Here is an 11564-nt window from a genome sequence, read left to right as displayed (position 1 = left end):
AAGTACAGGAGCCATACAAAGTATGAGACTCAAGGAAGGGTTAGATGTTGTGCTTGTACCTTTGTCATTGTAATTTTGCTTGCTGTTTAAGAACTGGGGGAAAAGTAGGCAGGTGGTTCACCTGGAGAGGCACCTGGTGCATTTCAGAAGCCTTGGATGGAGGGAGGGGGACAAGGGTTGAAAATATACTTGTCAGGTACTATGTTGACTTCTTGGGCAACAAGATCATTAGAAGCTCAAACCTCAGCATTGCACAGTATACCCACGTAACATGTACCCTGGAATCTAAAATAAAATGTAAATAAATAACTGAAAAAGCCCCACAAATGTCCCCTAAAAACCATCTCAGTAGCCCCAGCTGAGGCCACATCACCAAAGCTCAGCCAACTGAGAATGGTTTGCCTATTACTTGCTTTACTTCCGCGGTTAACCCAATGACTTAGAAGCTACAACAACATAATGACTGTGGCATCCTTCATCTAGGAAGGGGCTGAGCTGACCCAGCAATGGGTGGATCGACACTGCTCCACCCACACTGTCTGGACCACTTTCCCTTGTGGCTGATGGCAGAGGGCTGAAAGATGGAGGTCCCCATTGGTGGCGCTGGCCTCATGTTAGGACTCAAGAAACTTGCAGTTCATCTGTCCCAGAGACAGATTTGAAATATGATAGAAGCTCCAATGCAGAACCGTGTGGGCCAGCAAAACAACAACAACGACAACAACAACAACAACAACAAAACAGCAATCACCTAAATGTCCAAAACAAAATGGGGGACTATTATCAAGGGCACATTGATTTCCTAGAATATCAATCTCTCATTTTAAATGATAACTGTTAAGACTATAAACCACATCTAAAATTCTTATGAAGTCTTATTTTCATACTAAGAGAGACAAACAAGGCACACAATTTTATAGAGAATAAAACTCCTACTGTGTTTAAAATTGCATTTGTATATGAAAAGGGAAATAGTTGCAGCAGCTCTGTTAGGTGAGATGGGGAGATTTTTTTCCTCTTTTTTTCTAAATGTTCTGTAATGTGATTATGATTGCACAGTGATTATAAGTGTGTGTGTGTGTAAATGTGCAAGGAGGTAAGTTCTGGGTCCTCTCTTTGCACATCCACACCCTGCGGGCTCTGTACTTGTCTCCTTCAGGCCAGCACTGAGGGCTGGGCACCTACCCCAGATCCGAATCCTGCCCTCCCGTGAGCAAGGCATCCCAGGGAAGAAACGCAGAAAAACAGGCAGGGAGGAAGAGGGAGGGGACACAGGGACATGGGACAAGAAGGGGGCAGAGAAAGAATGGAGATGGAGGCCGAGGGGAGGGGAACAGCTGGGCCCCACCAGGGCTGTTACTCAGTTGAGGAGGTGACTGGGGAAGTCCCAGCAAGGGGTACTGTGTCCCCAAGAAGCCTGCTTATGCTGTCCTTGGAGATCACACCTGGGCTGACAGGCCCAAGATTGAAATATTGAAATTTTCTCCTTGTAGAGACAGCTTGGAAGCCAATGCAGAAGTGAATCCCCAACTGGGTTCCATAACTCCTACTGGGGTAAACCACTCCAGTTTCACAGACACAGCTGGGACAACCCCAGGCCAGTCCTGATTTCCTGAGGTCCTCTGTCCACCAGAGGTCCCTGTGCCCCCAACCTGGATCCAGACCCAGCAGGAAGAGCAAGGAATCTTCTGAAGGCCAAGGTCTGCATGCTGGGAGCCCTTAACTGAATTTACTGAACTCTAGAATCTTCCTGCTCACTTGGACACAATTGCTTGGGAGGCCCAGGTGGCCACACGAGCTCCAAGAGCCCCCTCTCTGCAGGCGGGCCCTGAGGTGGGCAGGGTGGATGGGGAAGGCATTGTTCCCTTGGCTCCAACTTGCGTTGGCATTTCTGGAAGTTGGGGTGTGTGTGTGTATGTGTGTGTGTGTGTGTGTGTTGGGGGGTTCCTAGCCTCCAGGTCCCTCCCCAGATTCCAGCCCATCAGGCAGTGGCGAGGTTGGCTCTGGGGTGCCGGGCAGGGGGTGTGGGGCCCTGGAGCCTCTGCCCTCTTCCTCCCTCCCACTGAGTCTCTCTGCGGCTCCCACCCCGTCCCCGTGTCTCTGCTCTCCCGCTTCCCTCTCAGCTCCCCTCTGGCCATTGTGGCTCAGTGGTGATCACCTACTGATGCGTTGATGTTCATGTACTTGGACTCTCTCCTCCTCTGAGTATCTTTGTTTTGTTGCCATCTATTGGCACCTGTATCTGTGTCTCCCTCACTATGAACTTTGTGCCCACCCTGGCCCCACTCAGGTTCCTCTGGGAACCCAAGGCCTCCCAGCCGGAGTGAGCAAAGCCCACCTCCCACCCTCTCTGCAGTGCCAGACCCTGTCCCTGCTCCTACCCAGCCTCTCCTCCCCCCAACTCTCTCCATGAGGTGCTTGAGGGTCATGCTGGGCTTCCAGCAGGTCACAGAAGGACACCAAGGAGAAGGCCACCACGTGCCCCTGCTCGCTGCAGAGGGACAGGTACGGGGGCTGCTCTCACAGCCGGTGCACTCTGCACTTGTCTTCTTCAGGCCAGCACTGGGGACTGGGCACCTACCCTAGATGGACTCCTGCCATCCCAGGAACAAGACCTCCCGGGATGGAAAGCAGAAAATAAGGCAGGGGAGGAAGCGGGAGGTGAGATAGGGACGTGGGACACGGATGGGGCAGGGAAAGAACAGAAAATGATTTTGCATCTGTGGAAAGAAAAATGCTGCCTGGCCAGTGGGATGGTGTGGATAGGCCCAGGTGTTGCTGCCAAGCCCTACTCCCCTGGGTGATTAACAGAAATGAGGCAGTGGCGAGGAGGGAAAGAGAAAAATGCCTTCTACCTCCATGTGTGCCGAGTTTGAGCCCTGCACCTGCTTGAATGGCACAGACACTGGGCAGGAGGTTCAGAATGGGAGCATCCTGGGGTGCATGGCAGGCCTGGTGCTCCAGGAATCCAGGTCTGGGTTTTGGGGTGCAGGCAGTATGTGTTTTTCTTACCACAAGCCAGAACCATGATCCCTCTGGAAAAGGTCAGCTCCACAGCTGTTTAAAAATCCCCCTGGACTTGGAGATAAATGATCCGAGTCAGGCTGTACTAACAGCTCCGTTTTGGAGCCAAGCAGGAGATGCGACCACGTGGGCCACCGCTCCATCCTCAGGCCCATCCATCACTGCTCGGCCACATCCCAGGGGCCACCAGCCTCTCTAACCATGCTGTTTCCATTAGAGCATGATTGTGAAACTTCCGGAAGAGAGAGGCTGGCAAAGAACACGCAGTCGGCCAGGAGAGCCGCCCAGCCCACACCAGGGCAGAAGGCCTTCAAGGCCTCACCCTTGCCCCTCATGGGTGGGGCTGGGCTGGTTTTCCACCAGATGGTCCCTGCGGAGATGCAGGAACATTCCCTCACCCGGGAGCCACCTCGGAGGGGAGGGGGTGGAGGGAGAGCTCACCTAGATGGCTCCACGCACCTGTCCCAGCCCGGCTCCCACTGGGCTTAACACATTCCCCCATGAAATCACGTGCATGCAGCCAAAGCAGTGCCAACAGGGAAGTGCTTTTTATTTTAACCTCAGGCTCTCACAACCAAAGTGAGTTTGCTCAGTGTGGTGAGGGAGTGTGGTGTTTGCAGTGGCCCAGGACAACTGGGGGTGCCAGGGAGGACCTGCACAGAGGAGCATTTGGGGAGCACCAGAGACAGGAGGCAAGTGCCCCTGCAGGAGCCCACAGAGATGGGGAGCCCCCAGCTGCTGCGGCCTCTTTAGCTTGGCTAAAGAGGGATTATGCACCTGTTTAATCTGGAGAGCAAGGCTGCCTGCAAGTTATGGCTGTTTTGCTCTAACACACCCCATTAAATATTCCTGGAATCCAAATGCAAAAGGAACAAAATAAAACCACTTTGAAGTTCCAGGCTAGGGCTGATCTGGTGGGGGTGGGGTTTGGGTCCAGTTGGACAGTCTGGGAAGCGAGGGCTCTGGGCAGGGGCCGCCCCTTGCACTCTAATTGGGTGTATCTGGGCACCTGTTTGTCCTGGCATCTGCAGGAAGTGGGGGGAGAGAAGGATGGCCTCCTGGGTGCAGCTGCTGCCTACATTGGAGGAGGGAAGGAAGAGCCTCTGGCCAGGGCGTGCCTGGGTGGACTGACTTCCTGAGAGCTCAGGCAACCCCGTCTGCAGTGAGGCAGATGCTTTCACAGCACTAAATGCTGCGGATGCATGAACTCATTTCATCCTCGCAACAAACCTACAGAGTAGGTATCCTGATTGCCCCCATGTTACAGATGAGAAGACCAAGGCACACAAAATTAAGTGACTTCCCCAAAGCACACAGCAAGGAAGCAGCAGGGCCAGGATTCGAACCCCTGGTCTGGCTGCAAAGTCCCTGCCCTTAACCAGGATGTGCCCCTGTCTCTTTAATTGCATTTTAAAACTGATTATTTGACCCAAGAGATGTTCAGCAGTCATGCCCCACCCCAGCTGGCTCTCACCCCCTGGAAGCTTCCTCAGAACCTGTGACCAGCTTTCTCTCCAGGTCAAACACCCCCTCCTGGCCCCAAATCACCCCAGCACCTGCTTCCTGCGGTATTCCCCACCTCAGGAAGTGGAAGGTCATGCAAAGCCTGAGGGCCCCTATGAAGCAAACACAAGAAAGGCCAACGCCCCCGACCGGCCAGTCCCAGGATTTACTGAGATCATGAATAACAGGTTTCTTTAAGGGAGCTGTGAAGGCGGTATCCCGCCACCACCGGTCACCCCCAGCATTGGGTGCCGATGGGAGACTCTGAGGACCAAAGGGCTGGGGTGGTGGAGTGAAACTGCCCCTTCTAACCTCCCCAAGGATCAGACACCACTTCCTGCATTTCCTTACAGCCATCTGCCTTTCCCCAAGGCCAGAGCTAGTCTTTCTTGGAATCTTGGGAAGAGGCCTCTTTGACCCAAACTCACCCTCACCACCTGCTGAAAGTGTCCACTGGAATATGGTCTCTTTTTCTCCAAGTGACTCATCCAGCCTCCGCACTGTTACCAGAAATATCTTTCCAACACAAAAATCAGATTAGGCCTCTCCCCTGCTTCAAACAATTTCAAATCTCTTGGCGCCAGCTTTCCACAGGAAACAGCCCAAATATCTTATGATGTCCCACGAGGCCCTTCACAGTCCAGCCCAATCCCCTGGCCTCTGCCTACTTTAGCCAGAGCAGAAAGACCGTGATTGTCTCCAGGCATCAATGATGCTGCCTTCCCTGCCCAGTGACCCCTCAGCCTGGTGTACATCTCTTACTCATCCCTCAAAGACCCATTCAAACATCTCCTTCAGGGCCTGTACTCATCCACCTCTCTCCGTGGGCAAAAAAATAAATACAGAAATACATAAATGAATAAATAAATAAATAACTTAGCAGAACCCTTTGCACATACATCTTATCATAACCCCTTGTGTCTCACTCATTCATTGAAATGTCTGTTTTTCCACTCTGACGAGCTTAAGAGGAGGCTTAATCTTTGTATTTTCAGCACCCAGTATCAACAAGGCTGTTGAAATGCAAATATTTGGGAGAAACCCTTTGAACCAATAATCTCCAAAACCAACAATATGAATGCATTTATTTAGTTAGCTCTAGCAGAGAACACACTTGGAGACATCCACCTCTGGGCTGGGGGATTTGTGATGTGACAGGAAGGAAACCTGTGCTCCAGGATAGAGTCTTGCCATGGGGCTGGTACTCCTGAGACAGCTGCAGGGCCTGGGCAAGCTGGAGGGCAAAAACCACCCTTTGTTAGGCTTTCCCCAGCCCAGCCCTGCCCAAGGGAACCCATTCTGCCCCCTGACTCATCTACTGAAGGCCCTTCCTCTCCCCCCGAGGTTTAAAACCTGTCCATTTGTGTCTGCCTCCTGACATGACAGAAAGCAGCCCTGGACACCTCCTCCAGGTACATTGCAGGTAAGTATAGGCCATCCCCATCTGCAACTCCTCTTGATAGAGGCAGGGGCAGACAAAGGCCTAGGTAGATAGAGAAGGGTCCCCAGATAATCTGTGACCTGCCTTAAAAGTGTTTACACCAGAAGTTTTGCGCAGGCAAGGAAACCTGCACAAGGGGCCTGCCTGGGCACATCCACAGCAGACTGGAGGCCCACATGTGCTGGGGGAATGGGATGGAGTCACCAGGAACTGTCACCTTATGCAGGGGGCGGAGCCTCGCCTCTTCAGCTCGTGTTTGGGGGCCCTGGTATTCAATTTGGGAGCTGGAAACCTGTTTGCAGGACCCCCTCTCTTTGCTGAGAGCTTTTCTTTTGCTTCATACATTCTGCCCTCCTCACCTTCAGTGTGTCTGCATGCTTAATTTTTTCCTGGTCGTGAGACAAGAACTCGGATTTAGCTGACTTAAGGAGCAAAACTCCTGCATCTCTGTCCTGTGAGCAGCATGTTCCCTTCCCTAATGTCTCCACCTCAGACGCCTCTGGTCTGGAGGTCATTTCAGCTGTCTAGCTGGAGGCTAGCTGTGGCGCCATAGAAAACACTGCCTTTGGAGCCAAATCAATGGGAGTTTAAATTCTGTCTCAGCCTAAGTCTCAGTTTCCTTATCTGCAAAGTGAGAGTAAAGAATCACTCCTCTTTGGGAGGCCTAGGCAGGCAGATCACCTGAGGGCAGGAGTTCTAGACCAGCCTGGCCAATATGGTAAAACTCCGCCTCTATTAAAAATACAAAAATTAGTCAGGCCTGGTGGCATGAGCCTGTAATCCCAGCTACCCAGGAGGCTGAAGCAGGAGAATTGCTGGAACCCGGGAGGCAGAGGCTGCAGTGAGCTGAGACTGTGCCACTGCACTCCAGCCTGGGTGACAGAGCGAGACTCCAACTCAGAACAACAACAAAAAAAAAAGAATCACCGCTGAGGGTTGATGTGAGAAGCAGAGATGATGTGCACAGAACTTCGGCGAGCAGTACCTGCTCACTCTGGGGTCCCATGGTCTCCTTGCCCTTCCCTTAACAATGGTGAATGGCAGCTAACCATGGCATTAGGACCATGAGCCTGGTCAGAGAGGTACGTATGTCCAGGTCACCCCTGAGCCATGCCATGCACAGCACACACACGAAGAACAGTGTACAATCCCATTTTTGCAAGAAAAAAAAAAATCTATATTTCAATGAATATGCCCAGAAAACATTTGGAAAGATAAATACCAAAATATTAATAGTCTTGGGGTTCTGAGTGATTTTTTTTCTTTTAGTTATGTATTTATCTACTTTTTTCTCCATGTGTTGAGTAACAATAAGAACAAAAATTAAACCACATGTGATAGAAATCTGGATGCAATATGGTCCTTAAATTCAAAGCACCATCTGGGATTTGCGTGCCAAAGAATCGTGGTTTACAACTGCAGATGGCTGTAGCCTCCATGTGGAAGGAATTAGGATAGCTGAGCATGTCCTCATCTCAGGAAAGTCCCTGTGTAGACTTAAGGCAAATGCCACTCCCTAAGTCAAAGCTCTCCCATAGCCGCTGCATATAAAGAGGTTTTTTAACAGTGACAGCACTGTTGCTTAAAACAAATTTTCCATTAGAGAAGTAGTTTTTTGGATTTAATGAAGTTGCGGTTCTAATTCGTTAGGTGAGCTCTATGTCAAAAACTCTAGGAAAACTTGTAAAACAAAGTCATTCGGCAGTTCGAACTCTCACTTCCTTGTATCTTTCTCTTTTATAAATTTCCACATTAGCTGGTTTTCTTGCAGCTAGAAATTCCTCCACTCACTAGTGAAAACTGGTCCTATTAGGATAAACGCCACCACATTTATTTCAGGATAAATCTCGGACACCGTGGCCTCCCTCTTTGGCATCAATATGCTGGAATGCACTGCAGCAAGGGAGGTGATGACATTTCTGTGTCTATGAAAAGCATATGAGGCAATTTTATGGGGTAGTTTCTCATCAGGCCTGCTCAGAGTCAAGGCAATAGACTAAATTAACTCTTGACAGCCTTTTCAGTTCTGCAAGTCTACTAAATTTATTGTAAAGAGGCATTCTTTTTTTTTTTTTTTTTGTAGTTCCTTATCCCTCCATGAAAAGAAATTGGAGGAACACTTGGCCTGAATTATTTTAACATAAAGATCAGCCAAGTTCAGGTGCCAAAGATTCAAATTAAGAGTTATGAATCATAATAAAAATAACCTCTTCAAGAGGCAAAGTAATCCTCAAAGTAAGACTATCTAAGATCTATCTACAAATAAACATTTTACAGCATAAAGTATTTTTAAGGCCTATTTAATTCAACTTCTCAGTTATATCTTCAATAACCTAGATTCTTTTAGTTTCTCTGCTACCTCTAACATTTTGCCCTTCTCCTCATGGTCACAGGATGGCTGCAATGATTTAGAATCATCACATCCTCAAGCAGAAATGTCCAAAAGCATATTCCTAAATCAATCACAGATGAGAAGAATGGATTTACAGTGAAATGATTTATGAATCCCTGCCTGGGGCTAGGAAGGAGACCTTCCTTTTTCTCAACAGTGGTGTTGGTACTTGAACAAAATTGGGGTTTGTTAAGAAGGAAAAAGGGAGGATGGGGTGGTGGGTAGCCTACTAGGAAGAGCTGTCACAAAGATGGATATGAAATTTATGAGTGACAATACTAGCTAGAAGACTACAGAGACATTCATTTACCATTCTAGGAAAGAAATAATCCAGACCTGAAAAGCTATACCCAGCCAAACTATCAAATAGGAGAGAAAAATAAAGTCAGTTTCAGGTAGGAAGAAATCAGAAAGCTTGTCTTCCATAACCTTTTTGAAGAATAAAAAAAGTATTTGATAATGTATTCTATCATAGCAAAACAGGAATCCAAGAAAGAGGAATTTCTATGATCCAGCGAAAAGTGAAATTAACCAAGAAATGCAAGGGAAATAAATCTTAGCTGGAAACTCTGCAGCAGGTCTAGAAAACAATAGCTCAAAATTAAAATGAGAAGTATCAAAAGACTCCACCATGTATGTCTTCAAAACTCCACCATGTATGTCTTCAATTATCCATTGGTTGACACTTAGGTTCCATTATGCAATTCTATTATTAGGAATCTAGAAATTTCTGATCAGATGAGAGCATATGTTTCTTCTGTCAACAACAGCAACAAAAATAAAACAGCTAGAAACTCCAGGGAACATAAGTGGCTGTACAACACCAGAGTACAAACATGAAGCAGAGTTAAAAGTGGCATAATATTGAGCACTTGATTTTAATTTTAAAAAGAATCCATTTGGCCATGAGGATTACAAAGTTTCTTCCCAGTGGCCCAGTGTAGTGAAATAAGATCACATTTTTTTTCCTATGAATATAGTCATACTTTTGGGGGGGTTCATCAGCAGATGACATTTATATCACTGTAACCTTGCAAATGCCGTTTTTTGCTTTATAGCTTTATAATCAGTTTATAGACAAAGTGAGGGAGATTTATAGTCACAGAACAAAGTGTCAAGGTTACAAATCTTGAAGATTTAAAATTAATGTTACAGCTGATAGAAGTTGAGAAGGTTAAGGAAGAAAGTGGGAAAAATGAAGATATGTCAATTTCTCATTTATTTAGGGAAGGGAGTTAATAAATACGGTCTGAATGTTATGAATTTGGAAATAAAAATTTAACAATGAATTTAGAAACTAAAAATTTAACAAACTAGTATCAATGGACACTTAAATGCCCTAATTATAATCTCTCACTACCACTTTCTAACAAAAGTAAACATAACTTCTTGGAGAAATAGTTAATCCAGGCCTGTGGCACCCACAAATGTATCCCATGAGCCTGGACCATTTATTTATACCAGAAAATGAGGAAGGTGCCAAAGACCTGAGGTCAGAAGGAATCAGGAATGACTTGAAAACACTTTCATTGGCCAAAGACAGAACAATTTGAACATCAGTAAGTATTGAAATGCAAGGGTCTGAAACACATCAAACATGAGTTCATCATGATACTAAATGAAAAAGGAACTCAGCAATAACCATTAGAGGAAGCTAGGCAACAAACTCATCGTTTTAAAAACTGGTAATGAAACAAGTTTTAAAGTAATTAAGAATCAAGCAATTATTTCTGCTTTTTCCATATTTTAGGATAACCAAATAATCAAAGGAGAAATTCTTTCTAGAGAAGCATTTCAACTATTAAAGAAATAAGGACTGAGAGAAGATCACTACCCTTTTTATTCTTTATTTATTTGTATTTGTATACATTTGTGGGATATAAGTGCAATTTTGTTACATGCATAGATTACATAATGGTCAAGTCAGCTTTTAAGGTATCCATCACCCAAATAACGTACATTGTACCCATTAAGTAATTTCTCACCATCCACCCCTCTTCCACCCTTTCACCTTTCCGAATCCCCATTGTCTATCATTCCACCCTCCACATCCATGTGTATACATTATTTAGTTCCCACTTATGAGTGAGAACATGTGGTATTTGTCTTTCTGTGTTTGACTTGTTTTACTTAAGATAATGACCTCCAGTTCCAACCATGTTGCTGTAAAAGACATAATTTCATTCTTTTTTAAGGATGAATAGTATATCATTCATATACCACGAAAATGTAGTGCACATAAACTACATTTTCTTTAGCCAATTATCCATTGGTTGACACTTAGGTTGATTCCATGTTTTTGCTATTGTGAATAGTGCTGCAGTAAACGTAGGAATGCAGGTATCACTACCCTTAATGAATGAAAGGATCGAGGCAACAGTCATCAAGAGCTGCTGGAATCATTCAAAGAGAGACCACCAGACATGACGTACCTCCTGGTGGAAGGCAACAGCATTGTATATAAAGTATTTCTGCCAGAAAATTAAATCTCAATCTCAGCAAGTCTTTAGAGCTAATTGCCAATTTATAGGAAGTCTAAGGGATAGAAGAACATGTTAAATGACACCACTGAGTTGCAATTATCAAAATCCAGATGGTGGAAACTCTACAAGTTAAAGAACCCAGTTTCTTCAATAAACAATATTACCATAGGAAGAAAAAGAAGACTGAGGACCTATAGATGAAAAGAGTCTAAAAAAGACATGTCAGTTGATTGTATTATAAGGACTGTATTTAGATCCATATTTGAACACACAGAAAAAAAATGAGAATAAAATTTCAATAGTCCCTGGCTATTAAGGAATTAGTATATTTTTTAGGTATGGTAATGGCATTGAAGTTATGCTTTCTTGAGAATTCTTTTTTTGTTTTGTTTTGTTTTGTTTTTCAGAAAACTTAAAAAAAAATTAATTTTTTACTTTTTTGTTCTGCATTTTTGTTATTTATTTATTTATTTATTTTGAGATGGAATTTCGTTCTTGTTGCCCAGGCTGGAGTGCAATGGCACGATCTTGGCTCACCACAACCTCCACCTCCCAGGTTCAAGTGATTCTCCTGCCTCAGCCTCCCAAGTAGCTGGGATTACAGGCATGCACCACGCCCAGCTAATTTTTTGTATTTTTACTAGAGACGGGGTTTCACCATGTTGGTTAGGTTGGTCTCAAACTCCCTACCTGAGGTGATCCACCTGCCTCGGCCTCCCAA

This window comes from Chlorocebus sabaeus, chromosome 9 (genome assembly GCF_047675955.1).
Source record: "Chlorocebus sabaeus isolate Y175 chromosome 9, mChlSab1.0.hap1, whole genome shotgun sequence".
In the NCBI taxonomy this organism is placed as follows: Eukaryota; Metazoa; Chordata; class Mammalia; order Primates; family Cercopithecidae; genus Chlorocebus; species Chlorocebus sabaeus.
Note: the sequence above shows the minus strand (reverse complement) of the source record.